Below are 23412 nucleotides of genomic sequence, written 5' to 3' on the forward strand. Positions count from 1 at the left end.
GCAAGGCGTGCTGGCCACATTAGAGGTATTTGTCCCCATCTCACCGGAGATGGGGGATTAACTCACCTTTAGTATGTGTACGACACAATACTGATGGTGGAGGGCTCGGATGAGGACATCTAGCACCTTAAGTTCCTGCTCCTTTGCTTCCAGGAGATGTCGGGTCTCACCATTAACTTCGCCAACAGCGAGGTGATGTTGCTTGGTTACTCCACGGAGGAGGCGACCCGTATAGCTAACCGCCTCAACTGTCACTTGGGGACCTTCCTGACGACTTATCTAGGCATGCATGCTGATTAGTGATGTGCGCCTTTAGGAAAAGGATCTCCGCCCTACGGTATCCAAACTTCAATTTTGGGTAGAACCGTGGCAAGGGAGATTGCTTTCCAAGGCTGCACGGGTGGTTCTCATGAACTCTTCCCTCATTAGCTTGCTCATGTATATCATGGGATTCTATAGTCTACATGAGTCCCTCCATCAAGAGATCGCCAAGTACCTCTCCCAGTTCTTCTGGGCGGGAGAAGGCAATTAGCAGAAGTATCACATGGTCAAGTTGTCTGAAATCTGCAAACCCAAGGATCAAGGTGGCCTTGGCATTATCTCCTCGAAGCGCATGAATATCTCTCTTCTCGCCAAGTGGCTGTGGCACATTGAGACTAGCGCCGGTGGCCTATGGTTGGACATTATCCGCACAAAGTATCTACGCGGACAACCTCTCGCCTTTGCCCCCCGGGTTGGGGGTCCCAGTTCTGGCAATCAATTATTCAATTGATGCCTGTCCTCCGGATTGGCACCTCAATTGCGGTGGGTTCTGGCTCTAATACCCTGTTCTGGCTAGACAGATGGTCAGGATCTAGGCCGTTTGCGGAACGGTTCCACACCCTATTCTTGATATGCTCCCACCCACGTCTGGCGGTGGGAGCCGCCCTTCATAACATAGGCACCATCATCTTTCGTCGCACCTTCGGGGCGCTAGAACGAGAGCAATGGGAGGAGCTCCTAGAGTGCATAGCTCTGCACACTCCCTCGCTCGAACAGGACTCTATTGTGTGGCACCTTGAGCCGAGTGGGACCTTCTCCACTAAGTCGCTATACCGCGCGATCTTGCCTACCCCAGGTCCCAATGAGCTCATGGTGCTATGGAAGATTAAGCTATCACTTTAGGTACATATCTTCTTGTTGGAAATATTCCCTAGAGGCAATAATAAAATGGTTATTATTATATTTCTTTGTTCATGGTAGTAGTCTATTATTCATGCTATAATTGTGTTATCCGGAAATCGTAATACACGTGTGAATACATAGACCACAACGTGTCCCTAGTGAGCCTCTAGTTGACTAGCTCGTTAATCAACAGATAGTCATGGTTTCCTGACTATGGGCATTGGATGTCATTGATAACGGGATCACATCATTAGGAGAATGATGTGATGGACAAGACCCAATCCTAAGCATAGCTCAAAGATCGTCTAGTTCGTTTAGCTAGAGCTTTTCCAAATGTCAAGTATCATTTCCTTAGACCATGAGATTGTGCAACTCCCGGATACCGTAGGAGTGCTTTGGGTGTGCCAAACGTCACAACGTAACTGGGTGACTATAAAGGTACACTACGGGTATCTCTGATAGTGTCTGTTGGGTTGGCACGAATCGAGACTTGGATTTGTCACTCCGTATGACGGAGAGGTATCTCTGGGCCCACTCGGTAATGCATCATCATAATGAGCTCAGTGTGACCAAGTGTCAGGTCACAGGATCATGCATTAGGGTACGAGTAAAGTGACTTGCCGGTAACGAGATTAAACGAGGTATTGGGATACCGACGATCGAATCTCGGGCATGTAACGTACCGATTGACAAAGGGAATTGTATACGGGATTACTTGAGTCCTCGACATCGTGGTTCATCCGATGAGATCATCGAGGAGCATGTGGGAGCCAACATGGGTATCCAGATCCCGCTGTTGGTTATTGACCGGACAGGCGTCTTGGTCATGTCTGCATGTCTCCCGAACCCGTAGGGTCTACACACTTAAGGTTCGGTGACGGTAGGGTTGTAGAGATATGAGTATGCAGTAAACTGAAAGTTGTTCGGAGTCTCGGATGAGATCTCGGACGTCACGAGGAGTTCCAGAATGGTCCGGAGGTAAAGAATTATATATAGGAAGTGAAGTTTCGGCTATCGGGAAAGTTTTGGGGGTTACCGGTATTGTATCGGGACCACCGGAATGGTCCCGGGGGCCCACTGGGTGGGGCTACCTATCCCGGAGGGCCCCATGGGCTGAAGTGGGACGGGAACCAGCCCCTGGTGGGCTGGTGCGCCCCCCTTGGGCCCCCCTGCGCCTAGGGTTGGAAACCCTAGGGGTGGGGGGCGCCTCCACTTGCCTTGGAGGGCAAGCCACCCCCTTGGCCGCCGCCCCTCCTAGGAGATTGCATCTCCTAGGGCCGGCCCCCCTAGGGGCCCTATATAAATAGGGGGGGAGGGAGGGCAGCCGCACCCATGCTCTTGGCGCCTCCCTCTCCCCTTGCTACACCTCTCCCTCTCGCAGACGCTTGGCGAAGCCCTGCCGAGATCACTGCTGCATCCACCACCACACCGTCGTGCTGCTAGATCTTCATCAACCTCTCCTTCCCCCTTGCTGGATCAAGAAGGAGGAGACGTCTCCCTGACCATACGTGTGTTGAACGCGGAGGTGCCGTCCATTCGGCGCTAGGATCTTCGGTGATTTGGATCACGACGAGTACAACTCCCTCAACCCCGTTCTCTTGAACGCTTCCGTTCGATCTACAAGGGTATGTAGATGCACTCCTCTCTCTTGTTGCTAGATGAACTCATAGATTGATCTTGGTGAAACCGTAGGAATTTTTTTATTTTCTGCAACGTTCCCCAACAGTGGTATCAGAGCTAGGTCTATGCGTAGTTCTTTTTGCACGAGTAGAACACAAATTTGTTGTGGGCGTAGATGTTGTCAACTTTCTTGCCACTACTAGTCTTATTTTGCTTCAGCGGTATTGTGGGATGAAGCGGCCCGGACCGACCTTACAAGTACGCTTATGTGAGACAGGTTCCACCGACTAACATGCACTAGTTGCATAAGTTGGCTAGCGGGTGTCTGTCTCTTCCACTTTAGTTGGAACGGATTCGATGAAAAGGGTCCTTATGAAGGGTAAATAGAAGTTGACAAATCAGTTGTGGCTTTCACGTAGGTAAGAAAACGTTCTTGCTAGAACCCTATTGCAGCCACGTAAAACATGCAACAACAATTAGAGGACGTCTAACTTGTTTTTGCAGCATGTGATTGTGATGTGATATGGCCAAAAGTTGTGATGAATGATGAATGATATATATGTGATGTATGAGATCATGTTCTTGTAATAGGAATCACGACTTGCATGTCGATGAGTATGACAACCGGTAGGAGCCATAGGAGTTGTCTTAATTATTGTATGACCTGCGTGTCAATGATTTAACACCATGTAATTACTTTACTTTATTGCTAAACCGTTAGCCATAGTAGTAGAAGTAATAGTTGGCGAGCAACCCCATGGAGACACGATGATGGAGATCATGGTGTCATGCCGGTGACGAAGATGATAATGGAGCCACGAAGATGGAGATCAAAGGAGCTATATGATATTGGCCATATCATGTCACTACTATTTGATTGCATGTGATGTTTATTATGTTTTTGCATCTTGTTTACTTAGAACGACGGTAGTAAATAAGATGATCCATCATAATAATTTCAAGAAAAAGTGTTCCCCCTAACTGTGCGCCGTTGCGAAAGTTCATTGTTTCAAAGCACCACGTGATGATCGGGTGTGATAGATTCTAATATTCACATACAACGGGTGTAAGACAGATTTACACACACATAAACACTTAGGTTAACTTGACGAGCCTAGCATGTACAGACATGGCCTCGGAACACAAGAGACCGAAAGGTCGAACATGAGTCATATGGAAGATACGATCAACATGGAGATGTTCACCGATGATGACTAGTCTGTCTCACGTGATGATCGGACACGGCCTAGTCTACTCGGATCATGTATCACTTAGATGACTAGAGAGATGTCTAATCTGAGTGGGAGTTCATTATATAATTTGATTAGATGAACTTAATTATCATGAACCTAGTCTAAAATCTTTACATTATGTCTTGTAGATCAAATGGCCCACGTTACCCTCAACTTCAATGCGTTCCTAGAGAAAACCAAGCTGAAAGATGATGGCAGCAACTATACGGACTGGGTCCGGAACCTGAGGATCATCCTCATAGCTGCAAAGAAAGATTATGTCTTAGAAGCACCGCTAGGTGAAGCTCCCATCCCAGAGAACCAAGACGTTATGAATGCTTGGCAGTCTCGTGCTGATGATTACTCCCTCGTTCAGTGCGGCATGCTTTACAGCTTAGAACCGGGGCTCCAAAAGCGTTTTGAGCAACACGGAGCATATGAGATGTTCGAAGAGCTGAAAATGGTTTTCCAAGCTCATGCCCGGGTCGAGAGATATGAAGTCTCCGACAAGTTCTTCAGCTGTAAGTTGGAGGAAAATAGTTCTGTCAGTGAGCACATACTCAAGATGTCTGGGTTGCACAACCGCTTGACTCAGCTGGGAGTTAATCTCCCGGATGACGCGGTTATTGACAGAATCCTCCAGTCGCTTCCACCGAGCTACAAGAGCTTTGTGATGAACTTCAATATGCAAGGGATGGAAAAGACCATTCCTGAGGTATATTCAATGCTGAAATCAGCGGAGGTAGAGATGAAGAAAGAACATCAAGTGTTGATGGTGAATAAAACCACTAAGTTCAACAAAGGCAAGGGTAAGAAGAACTTCAAGAAGGACGGCAAGGGAGTTGCCGGGAAGAATTCAAAGAATGGACTCAAGCCTAAGACTGAGTGCTTTTATTGCAAGGGAAGTGGTCACTGGAAGCGGAACTGCCCCAAGTACTTAGCGGACAAGAAGGCCGGCAACACTAAAGGTATATGTGATATACATGTAATTGATGTGTACCTTACCAGTACTCGTAGTAGCTCCTGGGTATTTGATACCGGTGCCGTTGCTCATATTTGTAACTCAAAATAGGAGCTGCGGAATAAGCGGAGACTAGCGAAGGATGAGGTGACGATGCGCGTCGGGAATGGTTTCAAGGTCGATGTGATCGCCGTCGGCATGCTAACTCTACATTTACCTACGGGATTAGTTTTAAACCTCAATAATTGTTATTTAGTGCCAAGTTTGAGCATGAACATTATATCTGGATCTCATTTAATACGAGATGGCTACTCATTTAAATCCGAGAATAATGGTTGTTCTATTTATATGGGAGATATGTTTTATGGTCATGCCCCGATGGTCAATGGTTTATTCTTAATGAATCTCGAACGTGATGTTACACATATTCATAGTGTGAATACCAAAAGATGTAAAGTTGATAACGATAGTCCCACATACTTGTGGCACTGCCGCTTTGGTCACATTGGTGTCAAGCGCATGAAGATGCTCCATGCTGATGGACTTTTAGAGTCTCTCGATTATGAATCATTTGAAACATGCGAACCATGCCTCATGGGCGAAATGACCAAGACTCCGTTCTCCGGAACAATGGAGCGAGCAACCAACTTATTGGAAATCATACATACTGATGTGTGCGGTCCAATGAGCTTTGAGGCTCGCGGAGGATATCGTTATGTTCTCACTCTCACTGACGACTTGAGTAGATATGGGTATGTCTACTTGATGAAACACAAGTCTGAGACCTTTGAAAAGTTCAAGGAATTTCAGAATGAGGTAGAGAATCAACATGACCGAAAGATAAAGTTCCTACGATCAGATCGTGGAGGATAATATTTAAGTCACGTACTTGGTACGCACTTAAGGAAATATGGAATCGTTTCACAACTCACGCCGCCTGGAACACCTCAGCATAACGGTGTGTCCGAACGTCCTAACCACACTTTATTGGATATGGTGCGATCTATGATGTCTCTTACCGATTTACCGCTATCTTTTTGGGGATACGCTCTAGAGACAACTACATTCACTTTAAATAGGGCACCGTCTAAATCCTTTGAGACGACACCTTATGAATTATGGTTTGGGAAGAAACCTAAGCTGTCATTTCTAAAAGTTTGGGGATGCGATGCTTATGTCAAGAAACTTCAACCTGAAAAGCTCGAACCCAAGTCGGAAAAATGCGTCTTCATAGGATACCCCAAGGGAACCATTGGGTATACCTTCTACCTCAGATCCGAAGGCAAGATCTTTGTTGCCAAGAACAGGTCCTTTCTGGAGAAAGAGTTTTTCTCGAGAGAAGTAAGTGGGAGGAAAGTGGAACTTGATGAAGTACTACCTCTTGAACCGGTGAGTAGCGCAGCTCAGGAAGATGTTCCTGTGGTGCCAGCACCAACTGAAGAGGAAGTTGATGATGATGATCAAGGTACTTCGGATCAAGTTACTACTGAACTTCGTAGGTCCACGAGGACACGTTCCACACCAGAGTGGTATGGCAACCCTGTCCTGGAAATCATGTTGTTAGACAACGGTGAACCTTTGAACTATGAAGAAGTGATGGCGGGCCCAGATTCCAACAAATGGCTTGAAGCCATGCAATCCGAGATAGGATCCATGTATGAAAACGAAGTATGGACTTTGACAGACTTGCCTGATGATCGGCGAGCGATAGAAAACAAATGGATCTTTAAGAAGAAGACGGACGCGGATGGTAATGTTACCATCTCTAAAGCTCGACTTGACGCTAAGGGTTATCGGCAAGTTCAAGGGGTTGACTACGATGAGACTTTCTCTCCCGTAGCGAAGCTAAAGTCTGTCCGAATCATGTTAGCAATTGCCGCATACTATGATTATGAGATATGGCAAATGGATGTCAAAACGGCATTCCTTAACGGTCATCTTAAGGAAGAACTGTATATGATGCAACCAGAAGGTTTTGTCGACCCTGAGAATGCTAACAAGGTACGCAAGCTCCAGCGATCTATTTATGGGCTGGTGCAAGCATCTCGGAGTTGGAACATTCGCTTTGATGAGATGATCAAAGCATTTGGGTTTATGCAGACTTATGGAGAAGCCTGTGTTTACAAGAAAGTGAGTGGGAGCACCGTAGCATTTCTCATATTATATGTAGATGACATACTTTTGATGGGAAATGATATAGAACTCTTGGACAACATTAAGGCCTACTTGAATAAGTGTTTTTCAATGAAGGACCTTGGAGAAGCTGCTTACATATTAGGCATCAAGATCTATAGGGATAGATCGAGACGCCTCATAGGTCTTTCACAAAGCACATACCTTGATAAGATATTGAAGAAGTTCAATATGGATCAGTCCAAGAAAGGGTTCTTGCCTGTATTGCAAGGTGTGAGATTGAGCTCGGCTCAATGCCTGACCACGGCAGAAGATAAAGAAGAGATGAGTGTCATCCCCTATGCCTCAGCCATAGGGTCTATTATGTATGCCATGCTGTGTACCAGACCTGATGTAAACCTTGCCGTAAGTTTGGTAGGAAGATACCAAAGTGATCCCGGCAAGGAACACTGGACAACGGTCAAGAACATCGTAAAGTACCTGAAAAGGACCAAGGATATGTTTCTCGTTTATGGAGGTGACAAAGAGCTCGTCGTAAAGGGTTACGTCGATGCTAGCTTCGACACAGATCTGGATGACTCTAAGTCACAAACCGGATACGTGTATATTTTGAATGGTGGGGTAGTAAGCTGGTGCAGTTGCAAGCAAAGCGTCGTGGCGGGATCTACATGTGAAGCAGAGTACATGGCAGCCTCGGAGGCAGCGCATGAAGCAATCTGGGTGAAGGAGTTCATCACCGACCTAGGAGTCATACCCAATGCGTCGGGGCCGATCAAACTCTTCTGTGACAACACTGGAGCTATTGCACTTGCCAAGGAGCCCAGGTTTCACAAGAAGACCAAGCACATCAAGCGTCGCTTTAACTCCATTCGTGAAAATGTTCAAGATGGAGACATAGATATTTGTAAAGTACACACAGACCTGAATGTAGCAGATCCGTTGACTAAACCTCTCCCTAGGGAAAAACATGATCAACACCAAAATTCCATGGATGTTCGATTCATCACAATGTAACTAGATGATTGACTCTAGTGCAAGTGAGAGACTGTTGGAAATATGCCCTAGAGGCAATAATAAAATGGTTATTATTATATTTCTTTGTTCATGGTAATAGTCTATTATTCATGCTATAATTGTGTTATCCGGAAATCGTAATACACGTGTGAATACATAGACCACAACGTGTCTCTAGTGAGCCTCTAGTTGACTAGCTCGTTGATCAACAGATAGTCATGGTTTCCTGACTATGGGCATTGGATGTCATTGATAACGGGATCACATCATTAGGAGAATGATGTGATGGACAAGACCCAATCCTAAGCATAGCTCAAAGATCGTGTAGTTCGTTTAGCTAGAGCTTTTCCAAATGTCAAGTATCATTTCCTTAGACCACGAGATTGTGTAACTCCCGGATACCGTTGGAGTGCTTTGGGTGTGCCAAACGTCACAACGTAACTGGGTGACTATAAAGGTACACTATGGGTATCTCTGAAAGTGTCTGTTGGGTTGGCACGAATCGAGACTGGGATTTGTCACTCCGTATGACGGAGATGTATCTCTGGGCCCACTTGGTAATGCATCATCATAATGAGCTCAGTGTGACCAAGTGTCTGGTCATGGGATCATGCATTACGGTACGAGTAAAGTGACTTGCCAGTAATAAGATTAAATGAGGTATTGGGAGACCGACGATCGAATCTCGGGCATGTAACGTACCAATTGACAAAGGGAATTGTATACGAGATTACTTGAGTCCTCGACATCGTGGTTCATCCGATGAGATCATCGAGGAGCATGTGGGAGCCAACATGGGTATCCAGATCCCGCTGTTGGTTATTGACTGGAGAGGCGTCTCGGTCATGTCTGCATGTCTCCCGAACCCGTAGGGTCTACACACTTAAGGTTCGGTGACGCTAGGGTTGTAGAGATATGAGTATGCAGTAAACCGAAAGTTGTGAGTCCCGGATGAGATCCCGGACGTCACGAGGAGTTCCAGAATGGTCCGGAGGTAAAGAATTATATATAGGAAGTGAAGTTTCGGCCATCGGGAAAGTTTCGGGGGTTACCGGTATTGTACCGGGACCACCGTAAGGGTCCCGGGGGCCCACCGGGTGGGGCTACCTATCCCGGAGGGCCCCATGGGCTGAACTGGGAGGGGAACCAGCCCCTGGTGGGCTGGTGCACCCCCCCTTGCCCCCCCCTGCGCCTAGGGTTGGAAACCCTAGGGGTGGGGGGCGCCTCCACTTGCCTTGGGGGGCAAGCCACCCCCTTGGCCGCCGCCCCCCCTAGGAGATTGCATCTCCTAGGGCCGGCGCCCCCTAGGGGCCCTATATAAAGAGGGGGGAGGGAGGGCAGCCACACCCATGCTCTTGGCGCCTCCCTCTCCCCTTGCTACACCTCTCCCTCTCGCAAACGCTTGGCGAAGCCCTGCCGAGATCACTGCTGCATCCACCACCACGCCGTCGTGCTGCTGGATCTTCATCAAACTCTCCTTCCCCCTTGGTGGATCAAGAAGGAGGAGACGTCTCCCTGACCGTATGTGTGTTGAACCCGGAGGTGCCGTCCGTTCGGCGCTAGGATCTCCGGTGATTTGGATCACGACGAGTACGACTCCCTCAACCCGTTCTCTTGAACGCTTCCGCTCGATCTACAAGGGTATGTAGATGCACTCCTCTCTCTCATTGCTAGATGAACTCATAGATTGATCTTGGTGAAACCGTAGGAAATTTTTTATTTTCTGCAACGTTCCCCAACACTTCTTGTGGCAATGGGTGTGTGGCCTCTTGCCCTCGGGTACCGAGGTCCATAAGCGTAATGGCCCAGGTGATTGCCTCTGTCCCTTATGTGACATACCGGAAGACTCCAATCATATCTTCTCCTGGTGCCCGGCGGCATGTTTCCTATGGAGCTGCTTCCGGGAGGTGGTTGGTGGGGCATGGTGTCATGATAATATCCCAGACTTGTTTAGGGAGATCCTTGATTCCCCCCTTATTAGTAGGCCTTCCCTCTGGGTGGCTATGGGTTCCCTAGCGTGGACCCTTTGGAATTGTCGCAATAAATTGGTGATAGAGCATGTGATCCCTTGCCGTGTGACTGACTCCATCTTCAAATTGTGTGGATTCCTACAGTTCTGGAGACCGCTTAGCAAGCGGCGCGACCGTGGCTTCATCGACTCCATCATCGCAGGTCTTCCTCTTCGGCTGCCGCAATGTCCCCGCCTCCATCGCCACCACCGCTGGAGCCTGACTAGAGTCGCTTTTCTCATGCTTTTGGGGCTTGTTTGGTTGTGCCCCCAGCCGGACCTCGTTTATTTTAGTTTGTTGTGTCTCGTCTGAACTTGTACTCTTATGTGTTGGATGCTTGGTGGTATGCTTTATAATATAAAGCGGGGGAACCCTTTTTGGGAATGCAGGAGGCGCACGGGCGGGGGAGAGAAGGCGTCACTTTTACTCGACCGCGCAACCGGTGAGGATATTTAGGCGGGTGGGAGGGGTTTATCCTTCTCTATTCGGTTTAGGGGTTCGGCTAGGTGTGGTATAGAGGAGGAAAACATAATTTATCCTTCCGTATAACCGGATAGGGGATCGGTTAGAGTTGACCTTAACTTGGTACGAAATTAAACCCATCAGCAGTTTGGCCGAAATTTGTACTCTAATGATCTAATCCCTATCTCTATGGCCTAATGTGTGCGTTGCTTCCATGTTTTGTATTTGCAATCTCCTGGTTGGAATCTTTCTGGACACCTTTGGCGGTAAATTTTGTATTTGTATGGTGAAGAAAAATTTGGCCAAAAGAACCCAACAAACTCCAGTCGCTAGCTTTCAGTATGCCAGAAACTCAGGCGGAGGAGTGTTGAAGCCTCCCTCCCTGCTTAATGCTCAAAGCTGTGTGGTACAAATAAATGTGTGGATCTCACTTACTGTAAATGCAAGCATGAAAATCTGCCGACTGCTATGGAACTTCATTCCATGGTAGTTTGTTCATTCTTAAGCACTTGCTTGTCATGAAAGCTAGCAAGCATAACATTTGTCATCTATTTAAGATTTATTAAACTAGATATATACTGATAAACTTCCAAACCAATACTCGACATATATCTTGGTAAAAAAAAGAACCCTTAAAAACACGGTCTCTATCATATACTAGTATAATCCAGGGGTCATCTTTTAACGATGAGAAAGCTAACAAACCGGCAGAAGTGACGTAAAATGCTGGTCATGAAAAATGATGATTCTGTAAAGTGCAGTTTCAGAGCATGAAAAATGATGATTGTAGAGGTCAATTGCAGGAAAGGAGTTAAGGAGGGATGGGGAAGATAGGTAGTAGGCGGCGCTCAAGATTGAGACGTGGCTGGAGGGGGTGGCGCAGATGGGTAGTGGGTGGCGGTGGTTGGCAGAGATGCAAAAGGGGTAGGGGCGGAGGAGCAGCCGGAGACAAGCAAGGGACAGAACGCGGCGCAGAATCGTCCACAGTCAGCGGAGATGCACAAGGTGTAGGGGAAGGAGCAGCCGAGCAGGCAGAGACGAGCAGGGGAAAGAACCTGGCGGAGAACCATTCGCAGTTGGTGGAGTGATCTACGAGAGGGCTCTGAAGGAGTGAGGCAAGAGGCTAGTAGCGTGGTGCAGGAGGGGGCCGCCGATGAGCAGGGAGGGGGCGACTGAGATGAGCAAAAGGGAGGATGCGGAAGCTGAGTGGGGGAGAGGCGATGGTGGAGATGCTACGTAGGACGACACTTCGGAATAATGGACACTCTGCCATGCCGTGTGAATCAATTTTTTGGTGAATCAATAATTCTGTGAAACATTTGTGTGGAAAAGAGATGTGAGAATTGAATTGGTTTAAAAGTTCATTTAAAGGTTGGTATGGTGTGACCCAATCATCCAAATAATTAGGTAGAATTGTAGTTCCATGAGGTACTTCCAGTTATTAGAACCCATCCACATACGGGTTGAGATCCTCTGCAGTACCGTATGGTGCTGTAGTGTCGATGACATGTGGGGCCAGGTCCCACATGGCAGTGACTGTACAACACCGTACAATACTGCAGAGGATCCTAACCCTCCACATACCACCATATTGACACTTATGTATGTTGGTTTTTCATGTGCTTAATTACCCGATTCAACTTTAATTTACTTTTGGTAATTGAGAATGGGAAGTGTCTGGAAAGGTGACACGTGACTGCACAAATATTTGAACTACCATAGCAACCTTGGCAAGAGCCGAACTTGCCATTGTTGGCATATCATTACAAAAAGTGGTTTGTCAGTGTTAATTTGCTTCTCAGGCTTTGCACATATTTCTTAGTGCAGCCAAGCCACAAGAGGTAAAAGTTACTTGTATCACGGGTGAGCCACGAGAGGTAGTTTGTAAAAGAAAATAGAGTGGTTATATGGTTTAGGTAACACCTACATAGAGATGTTTTGTTAGCTACGATTGTGGTTATAGCATCTTGAATAAGCTAATGTAAGTTAGCGTTTCAACCTAGTTTAAACCAGCTCTCATAAAAATAGTATATGGTGCTCTAATTAATATGCATGTTGAATTTAATCGGACCGTCAATGATGTGGACAAAATAGGTTTAAACAAAATATTTATATCCGAGTCTTGTCACGTACCTGGGTTGATACACCATGTATCCGTGCTATACAAAACAAGAAAATGTGTAAGAAAAGCAGAGTTGCTAGACACAATCTGTTTCTACTTCCGCCCTTGTAGCTTTCTAGGTTTTGCTCATATTTAAATTGTCTTTGTTTTCTACAGATCGGTTTGGCTTTTGACCCAATAAATGTCAAACGAAAACATCTACTAGCTACATATTGTTGAGAAGTGAGAACATGTTCTTCAATATCCTGGCATGATGAGCAATTTTGGCAACAGAAAAAGATTTGAAGAAGTGCCACACCCACACAACAACATGACCAGACAATCACATCGACGCGTGGACGCACTAGTGAAGCCACTTCAATTCACATATAAAAAATAAGGGTAAAAGTCCCTGATCTCTGCATTGAATGATGCACACAACCATGTATATAGTTGAAAAACTTCTGATCATCTTTCTATATTCTAGTTGAAAGTGTATGATCCGCACGAAAGCTGCAACTTATGGCCAATTTCCATATAGTTCGGCATCTTAGTTTTCTCCAAGCTGTATAGCTTAGTTCGGAAACTTAGTTTAGACCAAATTTCATAGTTCAGGAACTTAGCTCTCTCCACATTTGATGTTCAAAAACATAGTTTTGCATATCCTCGAAATAAAATGAGGAACAACGTTGTATTTAGGTTCAAAATGATGGTATATTTTCTATCATAATGTCATGGTACTTAGTAGGCACTAGTTTCCTGGTTGGATAGTCGTTGAGGAGAGAGGGAGAGAGTGAGAGAGAACATGTTCTTCAACTCCCATAGTGAGCAATTTCGGAAGGGAAAAAGAGTTGAAGAACTGCCACACATAACATGACCAAACAATCAGATCAATGTGTGGGCGAACTAGAAAAAAAATTTCAATTCACATTTTGTTGAAAAGAAGAGTAAAAGCCCCCAATCTCTGCATCGAATTATGCACACAACCATATATTTGAAAAACTTTGGATCATCTTTCTCTAATCTACTTGAACGTGTATGATCCGCACAAAAGTTGCAAGTTATGGCCAAGTTCCATATAGTTCAGCATCTTAGTTCACTGGTGCGGAACCCTCCTAAGTAGATACATCTATCGCACACCCTTGGACCGAACTGTGTGCAATGCAGGCATCACAAACGTCGGAAAAATAAAATCGTCAGACCGAAAAAGTCCTGCTGTCTCCATTGAGAAAGATATGTGTGATAAAAAAAATGAAGCATACTGCCTATAGCCTGTTAACCCATGTCCGTCTCAAATTCGCAATACAGCTCCACACCCTTTTTAGCGGATAAGGATTGAGTTCTTAGTGAACGATCACGTGTTTATATTTTGTGATTACTTTTTACAGCAAACAAAAATTAGCAACAAGCCAGTACTGCCTTGATGCAAGGTTAAGTAGAGCTGTACCAGCATTGTGTTTCTTCCAGTCCACATTTATATATGCAACTTAATCCTTTAACAAAGCACACACACGAAGTGGAGAAGAACTGTAGTACTTTAAAGGGTAGTTTTCACTCAATTAGGTAGTGAGATCAATGTTAATTCTGGATATCGTCTAGGCAGGAGGAATTATGTTAAGGGTCATATCTTTGAGTGACGTCGTTAAATCTTCTTATTCATGTAGATAACTATCATGCAGTTGGCATCCTGGCAACGTTACCGATTGTTGCTTAATTATCTTGATGGTCACCATCGTGACCCCGATGTTTTCAGTTCAGTTTATCTCACTCTGTGCTTGTCTTCTAATTCTTCTAACCCAGCATACACTAAAGTTAAACACTGCAGCTGTAGTGTATCATGAACAAACAAAACCTTCCCCATGCCAAATTTTGGTAGGTCGAGTTTCCTTTGAACCAAAGCAAACATAATCACAGTCCACCAATGTGCATGTATAAACAATGCAAAAGCACAGATGATATCATGTTTTCCAGGAGCACCCGCAAACATAGGACATGTTAGACACTGCAGCAATAGTACCCGGACTCCTGCCCTCAAATGTACTACGAGGTCATCTATATTACAGTGGGTTCGTCTTCCATAAATGAAGTGGTTAGCTCTAGGATTCTTTCATTAGAGTCAGCTTAACTCAGCGCCCTTTAACTAGCTGGTCAATCCCTTTTCAGAACTAAATCTTTAGTTCAATTCATCATAATTGATTACTGTACTTCCAAGTACTAAATCTTTAGTTCTTTTCAGAACTATGATGTGCAGTAGCAGCAATGAAACTAAAGTGTCTGTAGTAGCAGATAAATTAATATGATGTGTAGCGCAAGTACCTGATGTAACTAGCTAGCTCTATAAAAAGAAGTTTCAGAGGAGCATGCAACTACGGACAAGCTTTCTTTGGTTACTGGTCTTCCCGGATCCCATTCTTGCCTTCCATGCTGAGTTCACTCTGTTTGAGGCCTCTTGCCACATGTTTGAGCTTAATTAGGAATGGGAGGCAACGTGAAATTAAGGAGCACCGCGAGTTCCAGTGGTGTTTGTTCCATAATTTACTCATGTGGTACCACATTCGTTGCTAGGTCTACTCGGCCCTATCCTTCTATACATGCATGTCCACCGCATACAATTCATGAAGCACGTTTCTTCCCTTCCTAGTAGCTACGATTGCAACCATCAATAGTAGGCACTTTTGTCTTTCTTGATTGTAGAATAGATGTAAGATGCGCACGCTTACAATCAATCCTTTCAGATGGATACCTATCACCGGGAACACAAAACACAGAAAGTAATAGTAAAACCGAGCTAGCTATGCCTTCTTAAGTTCTAACAGTGATTTGGGATCTTAAACCGTCTGATTCCGCTTAGGAACGCGTCAGATCAGTCCATCGCCCCGTAGCATTCCTGGGCCTCATTCGCTCGTCAAGCCAGCTGAACCAACGTCAATTGGGCCGCTACTCCACAAGTTTTGTTGTTGGCGCGTACTCATGAACAGGGATGTTGTGGGCCGTGAGACGACTTCTTTTTACCCCGTGGAGCGATTGCGCTGCTGATCCATGGTGCTGCAGCCGTTGTTTCTTCCAGATTAATGCTGCAAAGGGTGGTCAGCCGGGGAGCTCCTATTCGGCACTTCCCAGGGAAGCTCCCTGGCACCCACGCGCTGGCGCTGGTGGGCCACCAATGTACACGTTCACATTCAAGAAAAGAAGGAAAAAAACAGGGAAAATCGCCAAAAAGAGGAAAATCATGAATTCAAAAGGTTCATGAACTTTAGAAACGTTCACTAATCAGAAAAAAAAGTTCACCAATTTCTTTCAAAATGTTCATCCATTTTGAAAAAAAATTCAGTGAATTTGGAAAAATATCAACAAATTTTAAAAATAATTCATCGATTTTTGCAGAACTTCCTGTAAAATTATCGATTTTTAAAAAGTACATCGATTTTTAAAAAAGTTCATCAAATTTAGTAAAACGTTCAACAATTGAAAAAAGTTCATCATTTTTAAAAAACTCAACCGATTTTGGGAAAACTTCACGGATTTTGAGTAAAAGAAAAAAAATAAAATGGAAAAAATAATTGCTAAACGGGTCATCCCAGCTTGGAGGGCTAACGGGCGCCTGAAGCGTCAAATAGGATCCGCCGGTCAGCCGTAGCATTTCCTACTTCCGCCACCTTTTAGTTGTAAAGGATGTCAAATTTTGGCTACTTTTTCCATCATCCTGTTTCATTGTTTCGCAGTGACTTCCTTGGGAACTTGTGCTGCACGACAGAGAGACAAAGTAATTGGAACACCGTGGACTTTGGTAAATCAAACACTGCTGGGCCACTGTGTATACTTCCTTGAGCTATAGTGATAGTCATTGTGGACTTTGGTAAATCAAACACTGCTGGGCTAACCATGGCAAACCAGTTACAACCCAAAATAATATCTTGTCCTGGCAGGTCCAAAACTCTGAAAGAGTGATGAAATTTATGTTTCGAAATTGAAAATTTATAGTCCCGAACAATAGTGTAGATTTCTAGTCCCTCCAAGCCACCTGGCTGGTGCTCTCCCCCCACCCAACGACACTGTCCCGTGCCTCACCTCCCCGACATGATGCATGAACAGCGGATGTCTGGGCCCCCTTTGTGTAGTATCTTTTTTTTGGAATTCTGTGTAGTATCTTCTGTAGTATTAGGTGTGCGCGTTTTTTGGGTGGTTAAGAGCGGGCGTCGACGTGTCTTGCCCAACTGTTGGCTTAATTAATAGATTGACGCAGGTCGGATAGTCCTCGTGACTTGTTGATGTGTGTTGGGTCGGCATTTTCCTAGTCTTTTTTTAGGGTAACTAGGGAATTTATTCAAAATTCAAAACCGGAGCAATACAAGCAATGTCTGGCAAGGTCCCTAGCCACAAACGGCGACCAGAGGGAAACGCTGAAGCCGCCTTAGCTATGGCGTGAGCTTCCAAGTTTGCTTTCCTACGCTCATAACGAAAACTAATCTTTACAAAGTCATTCATGGACTCCTTTATTTCATCTATAACCAAAGCGTATGAAGATAGTCTACTCCCGTTTATATCCATCACCGCTTGCATGCAGTCCGAAGCTATCATCGCATGTGTGACGTCGTTTAGATCTCTCGTGAGCAAACGCCTTGCTGCATGCATGTGCTTCAAGGCTCGCTGCATCCACCAGGCCATCAATGGTGACAGCTGACGCGCTGAGATAGTTGCCATCTTTGTCCCTGCAGATCGCTGCGGCCGCCCCAGTCCTGCCATTGCGAGATATGGCCCCATCAACATTAATTTTTACTTCATCATTACCTGGTGCAATCTACCTTTGAACTCGTTTCTCTGGAGTTGTAGTGTTGGTGGCTGGCTTCGTAACTGTGGCTATGTTCAGGTCCTCCAAATAACGGTTTATGAAGCTCAAAGTAGACAAAGGGCTTTGAAATTCATCATCATGTATGGCTCTTCTCCTCGCCCACCAAATAGCCCACATTAATATGAGTATTTTTGCTAGGTCTTGCTGGTTCATCGTTTCAAACAGCCAGAATAGCCACAACGTCGCATCATCTGATCTATTGGATAGCAGAACCTCGACAGTCTCATCATCTCCCAAAGGCCATACGCAGCGCGCCATCCGGCAATCAAAAAGGGAATGCCTCCAGGAGTCGTTTTACGCACCACATATGGAGCATGCCGGAGTGGTAGCCATCTTCCGTTGGTGCCGCGTTGATCCTATGGGTAGCGACATATGCGAGAGTCGCCAAACAAAAACTCTAACCTTGGATGGGACCTTAGTCTTCCATAAGAGCGACCAAGACTTCTTTTCCTGTGTCAAGTTCGAGTATCCCATCCTGTGCTCCAACCATTCTTCTCTTTGGTGTTTGGTGCCGCTTATCATCCTATAGGCCGATCGAACAGAGAAAGAGCCCCTCCGCTCATAGTGCCATGCCCAAAAGTCTGGCTGCACCCTTGTGCTTAAAGGGATGTTCAAGATTACGTCCACATCAGGTGCGATAAAGTGGTCATTTATCAATTGTCTGTTCCATGAGCGTGTGACAGGATCAATCAACTCCGAGACCCATTGTGGCGGATTAGTTGTGATAGGGCAGATCGGTCTCAGCTTATAGTCCCGTGGTAGCCAGTTGTCGTTCCAAATATGTGTTTCTGCACCTGTACCAATTCTTCTTATTATACCCAGTTCCAGGATATCTCTCCCTTCCAAAAGAGACCTCCAAACTTGTGACAGGTGAGCCCCCAAGGTTGCTTGCAGAACATTCGTATTGGGGTAATATCTAGCCTTTAAAACCCTAGCACTGAGAGTATCCGGCTCTTGGAGCAATCTCCAAACTTGCCTTGTGTCGGTGTCAAAACCGGCGGATCTCGGGTAGGGGGTCCCGAACTGTGCGTCTAGGCGGATGGTAACAGGAGACAAGGGACACGATGTTTTACCCAGGTTCGGGCCCTCTTGATGGAGGTAAAACCCTACGTCCTGCTTGATTAATATTGATGATGTGTGTTACAAGAGTGGATCTACCACGAGATCAAGGAGGCTAAAACCCTAGAAGCTAGCCTATGGTATGATTGTTGTTCGTCCTATGGACTAAAGCCATCCGGTTTATATAGACACTGGAGAGGGCTAGGGTTACACAAAGTCGGTTACAATGGTAGGAGATCTACATATCCGTATCGCCAAGCTTGCCTTCCACGCCAAGGAAAGTCCCATCCGGACACGGGACGAAGTCTTCAATCTTCTATCTTCATAGTCTTGGAGTCCGGCCGATGATGATAGTTCGGCTATCTGGACACCCCCTAGTCCGGAACTCCCTCAGTAGCCCCTGAACCAGACTTCAATGACGACGAGTCCGGCGCGCATGTTGTCTTCGACATTGCAAGGCGGGTTCTTCCTCCGAATAATTTATAGAAGATTGTGAACACCAGGATAGTGTCCGGCTCTGCAAAAATAAATTCCATGTACCCCCGTAGAGAGAATAATATTACACAAGTTCAACCTGCTGACGTGTTTTGTGGCATAACGTCACACCACTACCAAGCCTTCAAATTGTTTTTATTGTTCCACCTCAGCGCGTTTAGCGAGGCGGTTTCCTTGGCACGTCTTGTAGAAGCAGAGATCGTGTTCCCCTTATTCCGGGATTCCCATCAATACGGACGCGGGTAACCCAACCGCGCCCGTTGCCACGCCCCCTCCATCGAAGGCGGGTTCCAAACGGTCACGGGGACGGCTCTTGGTATTCTTCCTCTTTATAATGATACCAAGGCCCATTCTTCTTCTTCAATCCTCTATCGAATCCGCCCCTCGCCCCGAGTTCCAACACCCAAGGCTCCATTTTCGGGTATCTTCGATCTTCGACAATGTCCAGCCCCGACCTACGAGGCCGGTGGATGCCCTCCTCCGTCACGGAGGAGGACGTGCTAAAGCTAAGAGACGCCAGGTACTTAACCTACGAGATTTCGCATAGGCTGCCTGCCCGAGGGCAAGTTATTCCTACTCCCGAGCGCGGCGAGAGCGTCGTGTTTGTGTCTCACCTCCGTCGGGGTTTAGGCTTCCCGACGGATCCCTTCGTGAGGGGGCTCATGTTTTACTATGGGCTGGAATTCCATGACTTGGCTCCGGAGTCTATCCTCCACATCTCATCATTCATTGTCGTCTGCGAAGCCTTCCTCCGCACTACCCCTCACTTCGGTTTGTGGCTCAAAACCTTCAACGTGGAGCCGAAGGTGATTGAGGGGCGTCAGGTAGAGTGCGGAGGGGCGGTTATAAGCAAGAGGGCCGATGCTCCATGGCCCGAAGGCTCTTTTCAGGAGGAGCTCGGCTTGTGGCAACAGGAGTGGTTCTATATCACCGCTCCCAGGGGCAGCAGGCAGAGGCTGCCGCCCGTCTTCCGCTCGGCCCCCCCACAGCGGCTGACGTCATGGGTCAACAAGGGGCGTGACTGGGGGCCATCCAAGGATGTTCCCCTGTTGCAGGACCGGATTCGAGGTCTCCAAGAAAGGGAGATCAATCTGGCCGTAGTGGTCCAGGTTATGTTGATCCGGCGCTTACTGCCCTGCAAACGTCGCCCCCTCCGTCTGTGGGAATTTAATCCGGAGGGGCCACGAGCTCTCCAATACTTCATGGGCTCGACACCCGTGGAGATGTACAAACAGTTCTTCGGATCGCAAGAAACGCGTCTGGAATTGACCGAGGATGCCGGCCTAAGCTGCAATCGCCCGGATACTCAAGTAAGTAGCCCTGTGTCTGGACGCATCGTCCATTTATTTACTGTGGATTTGCCTTTTACCAGCTATCCCTTGGACAGGAGTGGATAGCGCAAGCAAAACTGATACGGTGTCCGGCCCCCCTCCCTGAGACCATGCAGGATCCCGTGTTAATCAAAATGTTAGAGGTTGTACCTTCGGAGGAGGGCGAAGGAGGACACAAGGGATCTACCACCTCAGCCACGGAGGCTTTCAGTAAGAGAGGTATCGAGAGTCCCTCCTTCCAAGGAGAGAAGAGGACCGCTTCCGAAGACCCGGAGGTCAAGGCCTCAAAGCGGGGGAAGAAATCTGTACCGGAAGGTCCCGTGCCGGGAAGGGCCCCGGCCGAACTGTCTCCTCGGAGGAATCAGCCCTCTAGCGAGCCGTAAGTAAAAAAGGGGGAATTTTGTAATAGTGAACATCCCTGTTTAATTTCTAAGGGTAACCGAAGTTTTCACCTTGTAGTTCGGATTTCAGCCCATCTCAGCATAGCTCATCTTCGGGATACCTTCGTCCGGATATGATGGAGAGCGAAACGCCTCCATCCACCGCCCCATCATGCGGGGCGGACGACCCTGAGGTGTCGTTGCGGAGGGTCTCCCCGAGTCCGGCGGGGCCAGAGAGTTCGGCACCCATTGGAGTACGGCCGGTGGAGCTGCAGGATTTGCTTAAGAGGGCATCCATCTCAGAAGATCACCGCACATTAATGAGTATGGTGATTGAGAGGATCTCGTCCGCCGAAAGTGGGTTGTGTGAGTCCGTCGGAAGTTTGCTGACGGGATTTGAGGTACGCAAAAAATGATATGCCTTTTGACAGTTTTTGCACATGAAGTGCGGCCTGTATAGATAGTAGCCCCTGAGACTTGGTATGCTGTCGAAAGCGGCAGCGTGCCGAGGATCATAATCTCAGTTATATAATGTCGCCTTTCCTATGCAGGTGGCGAAAGGTTCGGTGGCTAGCCGGACTAATGGAGTTGCCGAGCTTAAGAGGCAACTCGACGTTGCGGATGCGGACATCTCGCTGGTCAATAAACGACTCGATGAGTCATAAGGTGCGTAGTTGCTCTATGGTCGCCTAGTAAGGGAGCTGACGCCCATTCCTTACAATTTGTATGCCTGATGCAGATAGTGCTGCCGCTGTGGAAGGCCTTCGAGCAGAACTTGCTCGGGCCAAGGAGCAAGCCAGAAAAAGCGAGGCGGCTGCCTCGAAGGCAGCGGAAGAGCTAGAAGCCGAGAAGGCTGCTCACTGCCAAAGCAGGGAGGAGATGGCCGGAATGGCCACAATATTAAAATTTGCTACCGACTGCCTGGAGGTTCTTGAAGGAGAACACCGAGCAGAGCAAGAGGACCTGAAGAAGGCCGACGCCGAAGCCAAGGATGCCCGTAGTGCGATGCGGGCTATGAAGGAGGAACTTTGTCAAATTGGAGACATTGTGGCTAGAAAGCCCTTTATGCTGCGTAGGAAGTTCACGGATCTGAAGTATGCTCAGCTGGGTCGATTGTACGGTGCGGAGGATCCTTATCTGGACTTGGCGGCGAATGCGGCGAACGCAGTCGTGCACTTTCGAAGCCAGGAGGATCATGAAATGGAAGAGCTTTTCTGGTCTCAATTCCATAGTTCGGAGCGTCCACTTCCATTGAGTGATCGGCTGGTTGAGTGGGCTGAGCTGAATAGATTGTCCGGACTTGCCATGACGGATGTGTTCGCTCATCTTTGGCCGAAAAGGCCCAAGCCGAAGAGTTATTTTGGCTTGTTGCAGCAATTCCTTGGGGCGGTGCCGCGTATTGTGGCGATGAAGTAGTCGGCATGCATAGAAGGTGCACGGATGGCTCTCGCCCGTGGTAAGACATACTGGGCGGAGATGGATGCCACCATTGTTGCATCCCGGGGTTCGGACAAAGGTCGATTCCCCACCGAGCACTATTTTGAGGAAGTCCTGCAGGGCGCTCGTATAATAGAGGCACAGTGCTCGAAAGATGTTATGTTTGAATGATATGTATGATTTCTGAGATCATGTTTATAATGCAATAACTTTTTATACTTGTGTGCTCAAGTATTGAACTATCTCCTGTGCGGCCGTATATGTATGAATAACCTGAAAGTTGCAGTCTTTGGCTTCAGCCCCCACGCACATGGTGCGGGGGTGTTTGCAAATAAAAAATGCTTTTTCACACTTAATCCAACGTCTTGGTCCTTTTAGGGAGGTGATAGCGTAGCAAACTAGGCAACCGGACTATAATGCTTTATCACTTTCACTTAGCCATAGGAGCTCGAATGTGGGGCTACTATATAGCCCCTAGCGGCACCGCTCCTCTCCGAACTTCGGGCGCATATGTGCCTGACCGGGAAGCGGTCCTTCGTCAAAGAGGAGGAATTCTAAACATTCCAATGGTCGATTGAGTGGTTGACCAGTCTCTCGCTATATCATGACAGTCAGTTTTCGGCTTTCTCTACTGAGGTGCTCGCCCGGCCGAACCGGGGCACAATCGCAGTAGTTCTCCTGGTGCCGCGTTAGCCGATGATACGGAACGTAAGGCAGCAAAACGCAGGAGCCGGGCAAACCCAACATTTGACCAAAGACATGATTCGGAGCTGATGCATATAAGGCCTAACTCGAGACGCCGAACACTCCCTGAGGTGTTCGGTCTTATGATATTGGGCAGAACAATGCCCTAAGCCCCTAGTGTCCAGGTACGGGCGGGAACTTCTGGCGTGGTCGATGCCAAAACGCCAGCCTCCTCCTCGGCTATGGTGGGAAACCGGGGGATGTGTTTCAACAAGAGATAATAAGAAAGGTTTACGCAGGGTCTTAATCTGAAAAGAATCCTTGCAACGGGTCCCTGCTGCACGTCTGCGCCTGTGTCTCCGTTGTGCTATATCCTGGACGGGTGTAGCACGTGCTTCATCTGTAAAAGAGAAGGACTTAGTTTCTAAGAAATATCATGCAAAAAATTGTATGAAATAAAGTATAATTTGGAAGATGAAGA

This window comes from Triticum dicoccoides, chromosome 6B (assembly GCF_002162155.2).
Source record: "Triticum dicoccoides isolate Atlit2015 ecotype Zavitan chromosome 6B, WEW_v2.0, whole genome shotgun sequence".
NCBI classification, from domain to species: domain Eukaryota; kingdom Viridiplantae; phylum Streptophyta; class Magnoliopsida; order Poales; family Poaceae; genus Triticum; species Triticum dicoccoides.